Source organism: Schistocerca serialis, unplaced genomic scaffold, assembly GCF_023864345.2.
Source record: "Schistocerca serialis cubense isolate TAMUIC-IGC-003099 unplaced genomic scaffold, iqSchSeri2.2 HiC_scaffold_1257, whole genome shotgun sequence".
In the NCBI taxonomy this organism is placed as follows: domain Eukaryota; kingdom Metazoa; phylum Arthropoda; class Insecta; order Orthoptera; family Acrididae; genus Schistocerca; species Schistocerca serialis.
Window position 1 is genome coordinate 21,326 of NW_026047466.1, and position 15,175 is coordinate 36,500.

The 15,175-nt window shown below is 50.1% G+C and overlaps 26 non-coding genes across 26 annotated transcripts; all 26 read left to right on the forward strand.

Annotated features, from left to right (window-relative positions):
* The first annotated feature begins 204 nt into the window (after positions 1 to 204).
* Trnat-cgu (transfer RNA threonine (anticodon CGU)) lies at positions 205 to 276 on the forward strand. The gene has a single exon. It is a non-coding gene; the product is annotated as a tRNA-Thr (tRNA).
* Positions 277 to 609: 333 nt separating this feature from the next.
* Trnan-guu (transfer RNA asparagine (anticodon GUU)) lies at positions 610 to 683 on the forward strand. Its single transcript has one exon. It is a non-coding gene; the product is annotated as a tRNA-Asn (tRNA).
* A 689-nt stretch (positions 684 to 1,372) lies between these two features.
* On the forward strand, positions 1,373 to 1,444 carry Trnat-cgu (transfer RNA threonine (anticodon CGU)). The gene has a single exon. It is a non-coding gene; the product is annotated as a tRNA-Thr (tRNA).
* A 333-nt stretch (positions 1,445 to 1,777) lies between these two features.
* Trnan-guu (transfer RNA asparagine (anticodon GUU)) lies at positions 1,778 to 1,851 on the forward strand. The gene has a single exon. It is a non-coding gene; the product is annotated as a tRNA-Asn (tRNA).
* A 689-nt stretch (positions 1,852 to 2,540) lies between these two features.
* Positions 2,541 to 2,612, forward strand: Trnat-cgu (transfer RNA threonine (anticodon CGU)). Its single transcript has one exon. It is a non-coding gene; the product is annotated as a tRNA-Thr (tRNA).
* Positions 2,613 to 2,945: 333 nt separating this feature from the next.
* Trnan-guu (transfer RNA asparagine (anticodon GUU)) lies at positions 2,946 to 3,019 on the forward strand. The gene has a single exon. It is a non-coding gene; the product is annotated as a tRNA-Asn (tRNA).
* Positions 3,020 to 3,708: 689 nt separating this feature from the next.
* Positions 3,709 to 3,780, forward strand: Trnat-cgu (transfer RNA threonine (anticodon CGU)). Its single transcript has one exon. It is a non-coding gene; the product is annotated as a tRNA-Thr (tRNA).
* Positions 3,781 to 4,113: 333 nt separating this feature from the next.
* Trnan-guu (transfer RNA asparagine (anticodon GUU)) lies at positions 4,114 to 4,187 on the forward strand. The gene has a single exon. It is a non-coding gene; the product is annotated as a tRNA-Asn (tRNA).
* Positions 4,188 to 4,876: 689 nt separating this feature from the next.
* Trnat-cgu (transfer RNA threonine (anticodon CGU)) lies at positions 4,877 to 4,948 on the forward strand. Its single transcript has one exon. It is a non-coding gene; the product is annotated as a tRNA-Thr (tRNA).
* Positions 4,949 to 5,281: 333 nt separating this feature from the next.
* Trnan-guu (transfer RNA asparagine (anticodon GUU)) lies at positions 5,282 to 5,355 on the forward strand. Its single transcript has one exon. It is a non-coding gene; the product is annotated as a tRNA-Asn (tRNA).
* Positions 5,356 to 6,044: 689 nt separating this feature from the next.
* On the forward strand, positions 6,045 to 6,116 carry Trnat-cgu (transfer RNA threonine (anticodon CGU)). Its single transcript has one exon. It is a non-coding gene; the product is annotated as a tRNA-Thr (tRNA).
* Positions 6,117 to 6,449: 333 nt separating this feature from the next.
* Trnan-guu (transfer RNA asparagine (anticodon GUU)) lies at positions 6,450 to 6,523 on the forward strand. The gene has a single exon. It is a non-coding gene; the product is annotated as a tRNA-Asn (tRNA).
* A 689-nt stretch (positions 6,524 to 7,212) lies between these two features.
* On the forward strand, positions 7,213 to 7,284 carry Trnat-cgu (transfer RNA threonine (anticodon CGU)). Its single transcript has one exon. It is a non-coding gene; the product is annotated as a tRNA-Thr (tRNA).
* A 333-nt stretch (positions 7,285 to 7,617) lies between these two features.
* Positions 7,618 to 7,691, forward strand: Trnan-guu (transfer RNA asparagine (anticodon GUU)). Its single transcript has one exon. It is a non-coding gene; the product is annotated as a tRNA-Asn (tRNA).
* A 689-nt stretch (positions 7,692 to 8,380) lies between these two features.
* On the forward strand, positions 8,381 to 8,452 carry Trnat-cgu (transfer RNA threonine (anticodon CGU)). Its single transcript has one exon. It is a non-coding gene; the product is annotated as a tRNA-Thr (tRNA).
* A 333-nt stretch (positions 8,453 to 8,785) lies between these two features.
* Positions 8,786 to 8,859, forward strand: Trnan-guu (transfer RNA asparagine (anticodon GUU)). Its single transcript has one exon. It is a non-coding gene; the product is annotated as a tRNA-Asn (tRNA).
* Positions 8,860 to 9,548: 689 nt separating this feature from the next.
* Trnat-cgu (transfer RNA threonine (anticodon CGU)) lies at positions 9,549 to 9,620 on the forward strand. Its single transcript has one exon. It is a non-coding gene; the product is annotated as a tRNA-Thr (tRNA).
* Positions 9,621 to 9,953: 333 nt separating this feature from the next.
* Trnan-guu (transfer RNA asparagine (anticodon GUU)) lies at positions 9,954 to 10,027 on the forward strand. Its single transcript has one exon. It is a non-coding gene; the product is annotated as a tRNA-Asn (tRNA).
* A 689-nt stretch (positions 10,028 to 10,716) lies between these two features.
* On the forward strand, positions 10,717 to 10,788 carry Trnat-cgu (transfer RNA threonine (anticodon CGU)). Its single transcript has one exon. It is a non-coding gene; the product is annotated as a tRNA-Thr (tRNA).
* A 333-nt stretch (positions 10,789 to 11,121) lies between these two features.
* On the forward strand, positions 11,122 to 11,195 carry Trnan-guu (transfer RNA asparagine (anticodon GUU)). The gene has a single exon. It is a non-coding gene; the product is annotated as a tRNA-Asn (tRNA).
* A 689-nt stretch (positions 11,196 to 11,884) lies between these two features.
* On the forward strand, positions 11,885 to 11,956 carry Trnat-cgu (transfer RNA threonine (anticodon CGU)). Its single transcript has one exon. It is a non-coding gene; the product is annotated as a tRNA-Thr (tRNA).
* Positions 11,957 to 12,289: 333 nt separating this feature from the next.
* On the forward strand, positions 12,290 to 12,363 carry Trnan-guu (transfer RNA asparagine (anticodon GUU)). The gene has a single exon. It is a non-coding gene; the product is annotated as a tRNA-Asn (tRNA).
* Positions 12,364 to 13,052: 689 nt separating this feature from the next.
* Positions 13,053 to 13,124, forward strand: Trnat-cgu (transfer RNA threonine (anticodon CGU)). Its single transcript has one exon. It is a non-coding gene; the product is annotated as a tRNA-Thr (tRNA).
* Positions 13,125 to 13,457: 333 nt separating this feature from the next.
* Trnan-guu (transfer RNA asparagine (anticodon GUU)) lies at positions 13,458 to 13,531 on the forward strand. Its single transcript has one exon. It is a non-coding gene; the product is annotated as a tRNA-Asn (tRNA).
* Positions 13,532 to 14,220: 689 nt separating this feature from the next.
* Positions 14,221 to 14,292, forward strand: Trnat-cgu (transfer RNA threonine (anticodon CGU)). Its single transcript has one exon. It is a non-coding gene; the product is annotated as a tRNA-Thr (tRNA).
* Positions 14,293 to 14,625: 333 nt separating this feature from the next.
* On the forward strand, positions 14,626 to 14,699 carry Trnan-guu (transfer RNA asparagine (anticodon GUU)). Its single transcript has one exon. It is a non-coding gene; the product is annotated as a tRNA-Asn (tRNA).
* The last annotated feature ends 476 nt before the right edge of the window (positions 14,700 to 15,175 follow it).

Here is a 15,175-nt window from a genome sequence, read left to right on the forward strand (position 1 = left end):
GGTTAGGATTGTGCAGACCGCAAACTTTTGGTGGGCCGACGCTCGTCGTCGATCGTAAGGGCGAAACATTCAAGAGATTTGGAAAACGGCAATGTGGACACCCCCAGCAGCAGCTGTGTGCCAAATCCGATATCTGGTCGAGGGCTGCAAGATTCAGTATGATGAAGTAACAATTTGGGGATAGCTCACAAACGCTAAGATGCCGCCTTCTTAGCTCAGTGGTAGAGCACTGGTCTCGTAAACCAGGGGTCGTGAGTTCGAACCTCACAGAAGGCATTCATTTCTTAAACCTTCCTGCAAGGAGCGGAGCTATCTCGAGCAGCATCTAACACATGGCAGTACACTGAATGAAAGGGATGTTCTACAACCTATGACAAGTATTCTACTGGCCTCAGAGGTTTTCTGAATGCATAGGCAGAACATTGGTTTGTATGCATTTTGTAGTATAATGTCATGCTTGGCGATGTCATTCGTTTACGAGCCTCGCTACAGTGTGCATGCACGTTATCCATGTGAAGAGGCGTAAGCAAATGCTACCATTCTGCGAGATTGCTGCAGAAGGTATACGAATTGCGTTGATATACAGAGCACAAGGGAGCCAAAGTCAAGGCCTCCGTGGCGCAATCGGCTAGCGCGTTCGGCTGTTAACCGAAAGGTTGGTGGTTCGAGCCCACCCGGGGGCGAAATCGTTCTAACCGGCACCGAGGTGAGGACGTACGTCAACTTTGTTAGAGATACACAGCTAGTGTGACAATTTGGCTGCGTTTGAGTGATGCCACAGAGCCTTATACACATTCAGCCAAGTGACACTGTAGGTAAAAACATGGCCCTACACAGACGTTCTGCTGTTTTCCTTTTTATTCGTCATGTGTGACACTGCAGTAGAGGGACGCCCGCTACAAAAGACGTATTCTTTACATTCAATTTCAGCATATACGTCGCGAGTGCCATATGACAGGGCCTGTCTCTCGATGTCGATTTGTATTTGGTGTGTCTTAAGTGTCGGTCTGCAGTAGGCCGCTGTTGGCCGAGCGACGTGCAGTCGCCTTACATGAAGCCCCATGGGCAACGCCAGTGCCACTGTGGACAACAGCGCACTGTAGCCAGAGAGAGGAGCCGAAAGGCGCATTTCGCAGTCGAGCCACGCTATCCCACAAGCTGTGCACTAGGTCAGGATTGTGCAGACCGCAAACTTTTGGTGGGCCGACGCTCGTCGTCGATCGTAAGGGCGAAACATTCAAGAGATTTGGAAAACGGCAATGTGGACACCCCCAGCAGCAGCTGTGTGCCAAATCCGATATCTGGTCGAGGGCTGCAAGATTCAGTATGATGAAGTAACAATTTGGGGATAGCTCACAAACGCTAAGATGCCGCCTTCTTAGCTCAGTGGTAGAGCACTGGTCTCGTAAACCAGGGGTCGTGAGTTCGAACCTCACAGAAGGCATTCATTTCTTAAACCTTCCTGCAAGGAGCGGAGCTATCTCGAGCAGCATCTAACACATGGCAGTACACTGAATGAAAGGGATGTTCTACAACCTATGACAAGTATTCTACTGGCCTCAGAGGTTTTCTGAATGCATAGGCAGAACATTGGTTTGTATGCATTTTGTAGTATAATGTCATGCTTGGCGATGTCATTCGTTTACGAGCCTCGCTACAGTGTGCATGCACGTTATCCATGTGAAGAGGCGTAAGCAAATGCTACCATTCTGCGAGATTGCTGCAGAAGGTATACGAATTGCGTTGATATACAGAGCACAAGGGAGCCAAAGTCAAGGCCTCCGTGGCGCAATCGGCTAGCGCGTTCGGCTGTTAACCGAAAGGTTGGTGGTTCGAGCCCACCCGGGGGCGAAATCGTTCTAACCGGCACCGAGGTGAGGACGTACGTCAACTTTGTTAGAGATACACAGCTAGTGTGACAATTTGGCTGCGTTTGAGTGATGCCACAGAGCCTTATACACATTCAGCCAAGTGACACTGTAGGTAAAAACATGGCCCTACACAGACGTTCTGCTGTTTTCCTTTTTATTCGTCATGTGTGACACTGCAGTAGAGGGACGCCCGCTACAAAAGACGTATTCTTTACATTCAATTTCAGCATATACGTCGCGAGTGCCATATGACAGGGCCTGTCTCTCGATGTCGATTTGTATTTGGTGTGTCTTAAGTGTCGGTCTGCAGTAGGCCGCTGTTGGCCGAGCGACGTGCAGTCGCCTTACATGAAGCCCCATGGGCAACGCCAGTGCCACTGTGGACAACAGCGCACTGTAGCCAGAGAGAGGAGCCGAAAGGCGCATTTCGCAGTCGAGCCACGCTATCCCACAAGCTGTGCACTAGGTCAGGATTGTGCAGACCGCAAACTTTTGGTGGGCCGACGCTCGTCGTCGATCGTAAGGGCGAAACATTCAAGAGATTTGGAAAACGGCAATGTGGACACCCCCAGCAGCAGCTGTGTGCCAAATCCGATATCTGGTCGAGGGCTGCAAGATTCAGTATGATGAAGTAACAATTTGGGGATAGCTCACAAACGCTAAGATGCCGCCTTCTTAGCTCAGTGGTAGAGCACTGGTCTCGTAAACCAGGGGTCGTGAGTTCGAACCTCACAGAAGGCATTCATTTCTTAAACCTTCCTGCAAGGAGCGGAGCTATCTCGAGCAGCATCTAACACATGGCAGTACACTGAATGAAAGGGATGTTCTACAACCTATGACAAGTATTCTACTGGCCTCAGAGGTTTTCTGAATGCATAGGCAGAACATTGGTTTGTATGCATTTTGTAGTATAATGTCATGCTTGGCGATGTCATTCGTTTACGAGCCTCGCTACAGTGTGCATGCACGTTATCCATTTGAAGAGGCGTAAGCAAATGCTACCATTCTGCGAGATTGCTGCAGAAGGTATACGAATTGCGTTGATATACAGAGCACAAGGGAGCCAAAGTCAAGGCCTCCGTGGCGCAATCGGCTAGCGCGTTCGGCTGTTAACCGAAAGGTTGGTGGTTCGAGCCCACCCGGGGGCGAAATCGTTCTAACCGGCACCGAGGTGAGGACGTACGTCAACTTTGTTAGAGATACACAGCTAGTGTGACAATTTGGCTGCGTTTGAGTGATGCCACAGAGCCTTATACACATTCAGCCAAGTGACACTGTAGGTAAAAACATGGCCCTACACAGACGTTCTGCTGTTTTCCTTTTTATTCGTCATGTGTGACACTGCAGTAGAGGGACGCCCGCTACAAAAGACGTATTCTTTACATTCAATTTCAGCATATACGTCGCGAGTGCCATATGACAGGGCCTGTCTCTCGATGTCGATTTGTATTTGGTGTGTCTTAAGTGTCGGTCTGCAGTAGGCCGCTGTTGGCCGAGCGACGTGCAGTCGCCTTACATGAAGCCCCATGGGCAACGCCAGTGCCACTGTGGACAACAGCGCACTGTAGCCAGAGAGAGGAGCCGAAAGGCGCATTTCGCAGTCGAGCCACGCTATCCCACAAGCTGTGCACTAGGTCAGGATTGTGCAGACCGCAAACTTTTGGTGGGCCGACGCTCGTCGTCGATCGTAAGGGCGAAACATTCAAGAGATTTGGAAAACGGCAATGTGGACACCCCCAGCAGCAGCTGTGTGCCAAATCCGATATCTGGTCGAGGGCTGCAAGATTCAGTATGATGAAGTAACAATTTGGGGATAGCTCACAAACGCTAAGATGCCGCCTTCTTAGCTCAGTGGTAGAGCACTGGTCTCGTAAACCAGGGGTCGTGAGTTCGAACCTCACAGAAGGCATTCATTTCTTAAACCTTCCTGCAAGGAGCGGAGCTATCTCGAGCAGCATCTAACACATGGCAGTACACTGAATGAAAGGGATGTTCTACAACCTATGACAAGTATTCTACTGGCCTCAGAGGTTTTCTGAATGCATAGGCAGAACATTGGTTTGTATGCATTTTGTAGTATAATGTCATGCTTGGCGATGTCATTCGTTTACGAGCCTCGCTACAGTGTGCATGCACGTTATCCATGTGAAGAGGCGTAAGCAAATGCTACCATTCTGCGAGATTGCTGCAGAAGGTATACGAATTGCGTTGATATACAGAGCACAAGGGAGCCAAAGTCAAGGCCTCCGTGGCGCAATCGGCTAGCGCGTTCGGCTGTTAACCGAAAGGTTGGTGGTTCGAGCCCACCCGGGGGCGAAATCGTTCTAACCGGCACCGAGGTGAGGACGTACGTCAACTTTGTTAGAGATACACAGCTAGTGTGACAATTTGGCTGCGTTTGAGTGATGCCACAGAGCCTTATACACATTCAGCCAAGTGACACTGTAGGTAAAAACATGGCCCTACACAGACGTTCTGCTGTTTTCCTTTTTATTCGTCATGTGTGACACTGCAGTAGAGGGACGCCCGCTACAAAAGACGTATTCTTTACATTCAATTTCAGCATATACGTCGCGAGTGCCATATGACAGGGCCTGTCTCTCGATGTCGATTTGTATTTGGTGTGTCTTAAGTGTCGGTCTGCAGTAGGCCGCTGTTGGCCGAGCGACGTGCAGTCGCCTTACATGAAGCCCCATGGGCAACGCCAGTGCCACTGTGGACAACAGCGCACTGTAGCCAGAGAGAGGAGCCGAAAGGCGCATTTCGCAGTCGAGCCACGCTATCCCACAAGCTGTGCACTAGGTCAGGATTGTGCAGACCGCAAACTTTTGGTGGGCCGACGCTCGTCGTCGATCGTAAGGGCGAAACATTCAAGAGATTTGGAAAACGGCAATGTGGACACCCCCAGCAGCAGCTGTGTGCCAAATCCGATATCTGGTCGAGGGCTGCAAGATTCAGTATGATGAAGTAACAATTTGGGGATAGCTCACAAACGCTAAGATGCCGCCTTCTTAGCTCAGTGGTAGAGCACTGGTCTCGTAAACCAGGGGTCGTGAGTTCGAACCTCACAGAAGGCATTCATTTCTTAAACCTTCCTGCAAGGAGCGGAGCTATCTCGAGCAGCATCTAACACATGGCAGTACACTGAATGAAAGGGATGTTCTACAACCTATGACAAGTATTCTACTGGCCTCAGAGGTTTTCTGAATGCATAGGCAGAACATTGGTTTGTATGCATTTTGTAGTATAATGTCATGCTTGGCGATGTCATTCGTTTACGAGCCTCGCTACAGTGTGCATGCACGTTATCCATGTGAAGAGGCGTAAGCAAATGCTACCATTCTGCGAGATTGCTGCAGAAGGTATACGAATTGCGTTGATATACAGAGCACAAGGGAGCCAAAGTCAAGGCCTCCGTGGCGCAATCGGCTAGCGCGTTCGGCTGTTAACCGAAAGGTTGGTGGTTCGAGCCCACCCGGGGGCGAAATCGTTCTAACCGGCACCGAGGTGAGGACGTACGTCAACTTTGTTAGAGATACACAGCTAGTGTGACAATTTGGCTGCGTTTGAGTGATGCCACAGAGCCTTATACACATTCAGCCAAGTGACACTGTAGGTAAAAACATGGCCCTACACAGACGTTCTGCTGTTTTCCTTTTTATTCGTCATGTATGACACTGCAGTAGAGGGACGCCCGCTACAAAAGACGTATTCTTTACATTCAATTTCAGCATATACGTCGCGAGTGCCATATGACAGGGCCTGTCTCTCGATGTCGATTTGTATTTGGTGTGTCTTAAGTGTCGGTCTGCAGTAGGCCGCTGTTGGCCGAGCGACGTGCAGTCGCCTTACATGAAGCCCCATGGGCAACGCCAGTGCCACTGTGGACAACAGCGCACTGTAGCCAGAGAGAGGAGCCGAAAGGCGCATTTCGCAGTCGAGCCACGCTATCCCACAAGCTGTGCACTAGGTCAGGATTGTGCAGACCGCAAACTTTTGGTGGGCCGACGCTCGTCGTCGATCGTAAGGGCGAAACATTCAAGAGATTTGGAAAACGGCAATGTGGACACCCCCAGCAGCAGCTGTGTGCCAAATCCGATATCTGGTCGAGGGCTGCAAGATTCAGTATGATGAAGTAACAATTTGGGGATAGCTCACAAACGCTAAGATGCCGCCTTCTTAGCTCAGTGGTAGAGCACTGGTCTCGTAAACCAGGGGTCGTGAGTTCGAACCTCACAGAAGGCATTCATTTCTTAAACCTTCCTGCAAGGAGCGGAGCTATCTCGAGCAGCATCTAACACATGGCAGTACACTGAATGAAAGGGATGTTCTACAACCTATGACAAGTATTCTACTGGCCTCAGAGGTTTTCTGAATGCATAGGCAGAACATTGGTTTGTATGCATTTTGTAGTATAATGTCATGCTTGGCGATGTCATTCGTTTACGAGCCTCGCTACAGTGTGCATGCACGTTATCCATGTGAAGAGGCGTAAGCAAATGCTACCATTCTGCGAGATTGCTGCAGAAGGTATACGAATTGCGTTGATATACAGAGCACAAGGGAGCCAAAGTCAAGGCCTCCGTGGCGCAATCGGCTAGCGCGTTCGGCTGTTAACCGAAAGGTTGGTGGTTCGAGCCCACCCGGGGGCGAAATCGTTCTAACCGGCACCGAGGTGAGGACGTACGTCAACTTTGTTAGAGATACACAGCTAGTGTGACAATTTGGCTGCGTTTGAGTGATGCCACAGAGCCTTATACACATTCAGCCAAGTGACACTGTAGGTAAAAACATGGCCCTACACAGACGTTCTGCTGTTTTCCTTTTTATTCGTCATGTGTGACACTGCAGTAGAGGGACGCCCGCTACAAAAGACGTATTCTTTACATTCAATTTCAGCATATACGTCGCGAGTGCCATATGACAGGGCCTGTCTCTCGATGTCGATTTGTATTTGGTGTGTCTTAAGTGTCGGTCTGCAGTAGGCCGCTGTTGGCCGAGCGACGTGCAGTCGCCTTACATGAAGCCCCATGGGCAACGCCAGTGCCACTGTGGACAACAGCGCACTGTAGCCAGAGAGAGGAGCCGAAAGGCGCATTTCGCAGTCGAGCCACGCTATCCCACAAGCTGTGCACTAGGTCAGGATTGTGCAGACCGCAAACTTTTGGTGGGCCGACGCTCGTCGTCGATCGTAAGGGCGAAACATTCAAGAGATTTGGAAAACGGCAATGTGGACACCCCCAGCAGCAGCTGTGTGCCAAATCCGATATCTGGTCGAGGGCTGCAAGATTCAGTATGATGAAGTAACAATTTGGGGATAGCTCACAAACGCTAAGATGCCGCCTTCTTAGCTCAGTGGTAGAGCACTGGTCTCGTAAACCAGGGGTCGTGAGTTCGAACCTCACAGAAGGCATTCATTTCTTAAACCTTCCTGCAAGGAGCGGAGCTATCTCGAGCAGCATCTAACACATGGCAGTACACTGAATGAAAGGGATGTTCTACAACCTATGACAAGTATTCTACTGGCCTCAGAGGTTTTCTGAATGCATAGTTAGAACATTGGTTTGTATGCATTTTGTAGTGTAATGTCATGCTTGGCGATGTCATTCGTTTACGAGCCTCGCTACAGTGTGCATGCACGTTATCCATGTGAAGAGGCGTAAGCAAATGCTACCATTCTGCGAGATTGCTGCAGAAGGTATACGAATTGCGTTGATATACAGAGCACAAGGGAGCCAAAGTCAAGGCCTCCGTGGCGCAATCGGCTAGCGCGTTCGGCTGTTAACCGAAAGGTTGGTGGTTCGAGCCCACCCGGGGGCGAAATCGTTCTAACCGGCACCGAGGTGAGGACGTACGTCAACTTTGTTAGAGATACACAGCTAGTGTGACAATTTGGCTGCGTTTGAGTGATGCCACAGAGCCTTATACACATTCAGCCAAGTGACACTGTAGGTAAAAACATGGCCCTACACAGACGTTCTGCTGTTTTCCTTTTTATTCGTCATGTGTGACACTGCAGTAGAGGGACGCCCGCTACAAAAGACGTATTCTTTACATTCAATTTCAGCATATACGTCGCGAGTGCCATATGACAGGGCCTGTCTCTCGATGTCGATTTGTATTTGGTGTGTCTTAAGTGTCGGTCTGCAGTAGGCCGCTGTTGGCCGAGCGACGTGCAGTCGCCTTACATGAAGCCCCATGGGCAACGCCAGTGCCACTGTGGACAACAGCGCACTGTAGCCAGAGAGAGGAGCCGAAAGGCGCATTTCGCAGTCGAGCCACGCTATCCCACAAGCTGTGCACTAGGTCAGGATTGTGCAGACCGCAAACTTTTGGTGGGCCGACGCTCGTCGTCGATCGTAAGGGCGAAACATTCAAGAGATTTGGAAAACGGCAATGTGGACACCCCCAGCAGCAGCTGTGTGCCAAATCCGATATCTGGTCGAGGGCTGCAAGATTCAGTATGATGAAGTAACAATTTGGGGATAGCTCACAAACGCTAAGATGCCGCCTTCTTAGCTCAGTGGTAGAGCACTGGTCTCGTAAACCAGGGGTCGTGAGTTCGAACCTCACAGAAGGCATTCATTTCTTAAACCTTCCTGCAAGGAGCGGAGCTATCTCGAGCAGCATCTAACACATGGCAGTACACTGAATGAAAGGGATGTTCTACAACCTATGACAAGTATTCTACTGGCCTCAGAGGTTTTCTGAATGCATAGGCAGAACATTGGTTTGTATGCATTTTGTAGTATAATGTCATGCTTGGCGATGTCATTCGTTTACGAGCCTCGCTACAGTGTGCATGCACGTTATCCATTTGAAGAGGCGTAAGCAAATGCTACCATTCTGCGAGATTGCTGCAGAAGGTATACGAATTGCGTTGATATACAGAGCACAAGGGAGCCAAAGTCAAGGCCTCCGTGGCGCAATCGGCTAGCGCGTTCGGCTGTTAACCGAAAGGTTGGTGGTTCGAGCCCACCCGGGGGCGAAATCGTTCTAACCGGCACCGAGGTGAGGACGTACGTCAACTTTGTTAGAGATACACAGCTAGTGTGACAATTTGGCTGCGTTTGAGTGATGCCACAGAGCCTTATACACATTCAGCCAAGTGACACTGTAGGTAAAAACATGGCCCTACACAGACGTTCTGCTGTTTTCCTTTTTATTCGTCATGTGTGACACTGCAGTAGAGACACGCCCGCTACAAAAGACGTATTCTTTACATTCAATTTCAGCATATACGTCGCGAGTGCCATATGACAGGGCCTGTCTCTCGATGTCGATTTGTATTTGGTGTGTCTTAAGTGTCGGTCTGCAGTAGGCCGCTGTTGGCCGAGCGACGTGCAGTCGCCTTACATGAAGCCCCATGGGCAACGCCAGTGCCACTGTGGACAACAGCGCACTGTAGCCAGAGAGAGGAGCCGAAAGGCGCATTTCGCAGTCGAGCCACGCTATCCCACAAGCTGTGCACTAGGTCAGGATTGTGCAGACCGCAAACTTTTGGTGGGCCGACGCTCGTCGTCGATCGTAAGGGCGAAACATTCAAGAGATTTGGAAAACGGCAATGTGGACACCCCCAGCAGCAGCTGTGTGCCAAATCCGATATCTGGTCGAGGGCTGCAAGATTCAGTATGATGAAGTAACAATTTGGGGATAGCTCACAAACGCTAAGATGCCGCCTTCTTAGCTCAGTGGTAGAGCACTGGTCTCGTAAACCAGGGGTCGTGAGTTCGAACCTCACAGAAGGCATTCATTTCTTAAACCTTCCTGCAAGGAGCGGAGCTATCTCGAGCAGCATCTAACACATGGCAGTACACTGAATGAAAGGGATGTTCTACAACCTATGACAAGTATTCTACTGGCCTCAGAGGTTTTCTGAATGCATAGGCAGAACATTGGTTTGTATGCATTTTGTAGTATAATGTCATGCTTGGCGATGTCATTCGTTTACGAGCCTCGCTACAGTGTGCATGCACGTTATCCATGTGAAGAGGCGTAAGCAAATGCTACCATTCTGCGAGATTGCTGCAGAAGGTATACGAATTGCGTTGATATACAGAGCACAAGGGAGCCAAAGTCAAGGCCTCCGTGGCGCAATCGGCTAGCGCGTTCGGCTGTTAACCGAAAGGTTGGTGGTTCGAGCCCACCCGGGGGCGAAATCGTTCTAACCGGCACCGAGGTGAGGACGTACGTCAACTTTGTTAGAGATACACAGCTAGTGTGACAATTTGGCTGCGTTTGAGTGATGCCACAGAGCCTTATACACATTCAGCCAAGTGACACTGTAGGTAAAAACATGGCCCTACACAGACGTTCTGCTGTTTTCCTTTTTATTCGTCATGTGTGACACTGCAGTAGAGGGACGCCCGCTACAAAAGACGTATTCTTTACATTCAATTTCAGCATATACGTCGCGAGTGCCATATGACAGGGCCTGTCTCTCGATGTCGATTTGTATTTGGTGTGTCTTAAGTGTCGGTCTGCAGTAGGCCGCTGTTGGCCGAGCGACGTGCAGTCGCCTTACATGAAGCCCCATGGGCAACGCCAGTGCCACTGTGGACAACAGCGCACTGTAGCCAGAGAGAGGAGCCGAAAGGCGCATTTCGCAGTCGAGCCACGCTATCCCACAAGCTGTGCACTAGGTCAGGATTGTGCAGACCGCAAACTTTTGGTGGGCCGACGCTCGTCGTCGATCGTAAGGGCGAAACATTCAAGAGATTTGGAAAACGGCAATGTGGACACCCCCAGCAGCAGCTGTGTGCCAAATCCGATATCTGGTCGAGGGCTGCAAGATTCAGTATGATGAAGTAACAATTTGGGGATAGCTCACAAACGCTAAGATGCCGCCTTCTTAGCTCAGTGGTAGAGCACTGGTCTCGTAAACCAGGGGTCGTGAGTTCGAACCTCACAGAAGGCATTCATTTCTTAAACCTTCCTGCAAGGAGCGGAGCTATCTCGAGCAGCATCTAACACATGGCAGTACACTGAATGAAAGGGATGTTCTACAACCTATGACAAGTATTCTACTGGCCTCAGAGGTTTTCTGAATGCATAGGCAGAACATTGGTTTGTATGCATTTTGTAGTATAATGTCATGCTTGGCGATGTCATTCGTTTACGAGCCTCGCTACAGTGTGCATGCACGTTATCCATGTGAAGAGGCGTAAGCAAATGCTACCATTCTGCGAGATTGCTGCAGAAGGTATACGAATTGCGTTGATATACAGAGCACAAGGGAGCCAAAGTCAAGGCCTCCGTGGCGCAATCGGCTAGCGCGTTCGGCTGTTAACCGAAAGGTTGGTGGTTCGAGCCCACCCGGGGGCGAAATCGTTCTAACCGGCACCGAGGTGAGGACGTACGTCAACTTTGTTAGAGATACACAGCTAGTGTGACAATTTGGCTGCGTTTGAGTGATGCCACAGAGCCTTATACACATTCAGCCAAGTGACACTGTAGGTAAAAACATGGCCCTACACAGACGTTCTGCTGTTTTCCTTTTTATTCGTCATGTGTGACACTGCAGTAGAGGGACGCCCGCTACAAAAGACGTATTCTTTACATTCAATTTCAGCATATACGTCGCGAGTGCCATATGACAGGGCCTGTCTCTCGATGTCGATTTGTATTTGGTGTGTCTTAAGTGTCGGTCTGCAGTAGGCCGCTGTTGGCCGAGCGACGTGCAGTCGCCTTACATGAAGCCCCATGGGCAACGCCAGTGCCACTGTGGACAACAGCGCACTGTAGCCAGAGAGAGGAGCCGAAAGGCGCATTTCGCAGTCGAGCCACGCTATCCCACAAGCTGTGCACTAGGTCAGGATTGTGCAGACCGCAAACTTTTGGTGGGCCGACGCTCGTCGTCGATCGTAAGGGCGAAACATTCAAGAGATTTGGAAAACGGCAATGTGGACACCCCCAGCAGCAGCTGTGTGCCAAATCCGAAATCTGGTCGAGGGCTGCAAGATTCAGTATGATGAAGTAACAATTTGGGGATAGCTCACAAACGCTAAGATGCCGCCTTCTTAGCTCAGTGGTAGAGCACTGGTCTCGTAAACCAGGGGTCGTGAGTTCGAACCTCACAGAAGGCATTCATTTCTTAAACCTTCCTGCAAGGAGCGGAGCTATCTCGAGCAGCATCTAACACGTGGCAGTACACTGAATGAAAGGGATGTTCTACAACCTATGACAAGTATTCTACTGGCCTCAGAGGTTTTCTGAATGCATAGTTAGAACATTGGTTTGTATGCATTTTGTAGTGTAATGTCATGCTTGGCGATGTCATTCGTTTACGAGCCTCGCTACAGTGTGCATGCACGTTATCCATGTGAAGAGGCGTAAGCAAATGCTACCATTCTGCGAGATTGCTGCAGAAGGTATACGAATTGCGTTGATATACAGAGCACAAGGGAGCCAAAGTCAAGGCCTCCGTGGCGCAATCGGCTAGCGCGTTCGGCTGTTAACCGAAAGGTTGGTGGTTCGAGCCCACCCGGGGGCGAAATCGTTCTAACCGGCACCGAGGTGAGGACGTACGTCAACTTTGTTAGAGATACACAGCTAGTGTGACAATTTGGCTGCGTTTGAGTGATGCCACAGAGCCTTATACACATTCAGCCAAGTGACACTGTAGGTAAAAACATGGCCCTACACAGACGTTCTGCTGTTTTCCTTTTTATTCGTCATGTGTGACACTGCAGTAGAGGGACGCCCGCTACAAAAGACGTATTCTTTACATTCAATTTCAGCATATACGTCGCGAGTGCCATATGACAGGGCCTGTCTCTCGATGTCGATTTGTATTTGGTGTGTCTTAAGTGTCGGTCTGCAGTAGGCCGCTGTTGGCCGAGCGACGTGCAGTCGCCTTACATGAAGCCCCATGGGCAACGCCAGTGCCACTGTGGACAACAGCGCACTGTAGCCAGAGAGAGGAGCCGAAAGGCGCATTTCGCAGTCGAGCCACGCTATCCCACAAGCTGTGCACTAGGTCAGGATTGTGCAGACCGCAAACTTTTGGTGGGCCGACGCTCGTCGTCGATCGTAAGGGCGAAACATTCAAGAGATTTGGAAAACGGCAATGTGGACACCCCCAGCAGCAGCTGTGTGCCAAATCCGATATCTGGTCGAGGGCTGCAAGATTCAGTATGATGAAGTAACAATTTGGGGATAGCTCACAAACGCTAAGATGCCGCCTTCTTAGCTCAGTGGTAGAGCACTGGTCTCGTAAACCAGGGGTCGTGAGTTCGAACCTCACAGAAGGCATTCATTTCTTAAACCTTCCTGCAAGGAGCGGAGCTATCTCGAGCAGCATCTAACACATGGCAGTACACTGAATGAAAGGGATGTTCTACAACCTATGACAAGTATTCTACTGGCCTCAGAGGTTTTCTGAATGCATAGGCAGAACATTGGTTTGTATGCATTTTGTAGTATAATGTCATGCTTGGCGATGTCATTCGTTTACGAGCCTCGCTACAGTGTGCATGCACGTTATCCATTTGAAGAGGCGTAAGCAAATGCTACCATTCTGCGAGATTGCTGCAGAAGGTATACGAATTGCGTTGATATACAGAGCACAAGGGAGCCAAAGTCAAGGCCTCCGTGGCGCAATCGGCTAGCGCGTTCGGCTGTTAACCGAAAGGTTGGTGGTTCGAGCCCACCCGGGGGCGAAATCGTTCTAACCGGCACCGAGGTGAGGACGTACGTCAACTTTGTTAGAGATACACAGCTAGTGTGACAATTTGGCTGCGTTTGAGTGATGCCACAGAGCCTTATACACATTCAGCCAAGTGACACTGTAGGTAAAAACATGGCCCTACACAGACGTTCTGCTGTTTTCCTTTTTATTCGTCATGTGTGACACTGCAGTAGAGGGACGCCCGCTACAAAAGACGTATTCTTTACATTCAATTTCAGCATATACGTCGCGAGTGCCATATGACAGGGCCTGTCTCTCGATGTCGATTTGTATTTGGTGTGTCTTAAGTGTCGGTCTGCAGTAGGCCGCTGTTGGCCGAGCGACGTGCAGTCGCCTTACATGAAGCCCCATGGGCAACGCCAGTGCCACTGTGGACAACAGCGCACTGTAGCCAGAGAGAGGAGCCGAAAGGCGCATTTCGCAGTCGAGCCACGCTATCCCACAAGCTGTGCACTAGGTCAGGATTGTGCAGACCGCAAACTTTTGGTGGGCCGACGCTCGTCGTCGATCGTAAGGGCGAAACATTCAAGAGATTTGGAAAACGGCAATGTGGACACCCCCAGCAGCAGCTGTGTGCCAAATCCGATATCTGGTCGAGGGCTGCAAGATTCAGTATGATGAAGTAACAATTTGGGGATAGCTCACAAACGCTAAGATGCCGCCTTCTTAGCTCAGTGGTAGAGCACTGGTCTCGTAAACCAGGGGTCGTGAGTTCGAACCTCACAGAAGGCATTCATTTCTTAAACCTTCCTGCAAGGAGCGGAGCTATCTCGAGCAGCATCTAACACATGGCAGTACACTGAATGAAAGGGATGTTCTACAACCTATGACAAGTATTCTACTGGCCTCAGAGGTTTTCTGAATGCATAGGCAGAACATTGGTTTGTATGCATTTTGTAGTATAATGTCATGCTTGGCGATGTCATTCGTTTACGAGCCTCGCTACAGTGTGCATGCACGTTATCCATGTGAAGAGGCGTAAGCAAATGCTACCATTCTGCGAGATTGCTGCAGAAGGTATACGAATTGCGTTGATATACAGAGCACAAGGGAGCCAAAGTCAAGGCCTCCGTGGCGCAATCGGCTAGCGCGTTCGGCTGTTAACCGAAAGGTTGGTGGTTCGAGCCCACCCGGGGGCGAAATCGTTCTAACCGGCACCGAGGTGAGGACGTACGTCAACTTTGTTAGAGATACACAGCTAGTGTGACAATTTGGCTGCGTTTGAGTGATGCCACAGAGCCTTATACACATTCAGCCAAGTGACACTGTAGGTAAAAACATGGCCCTACACAGACGTTCTGCTGTTTTCCTTTTTATTCGTCATGTGTGACACTGCAGTAGAGGGACGCCCGCTACAAAAGACGTATTCTTTACATTCAATTTCAGCATATACGTCGCGAGTGCCATATGACAGGGCCTGTCTCTCGATGTCGATTTGTATTTGGTGTGTCTTAAGTGTCGGTCTGCAGTAGGCCGCTGTTGGCCGAGCGACGTGCAGTCGCCTTACATGAAGCCCCATGGGCAACGCCAGTGCCACTGTGGACAACAGCGCACTGTAGCCAGAGAGAGGAGCCGAAAGGCGCATTTCGCAGTCGAGCCACGCTATCCCACAAGC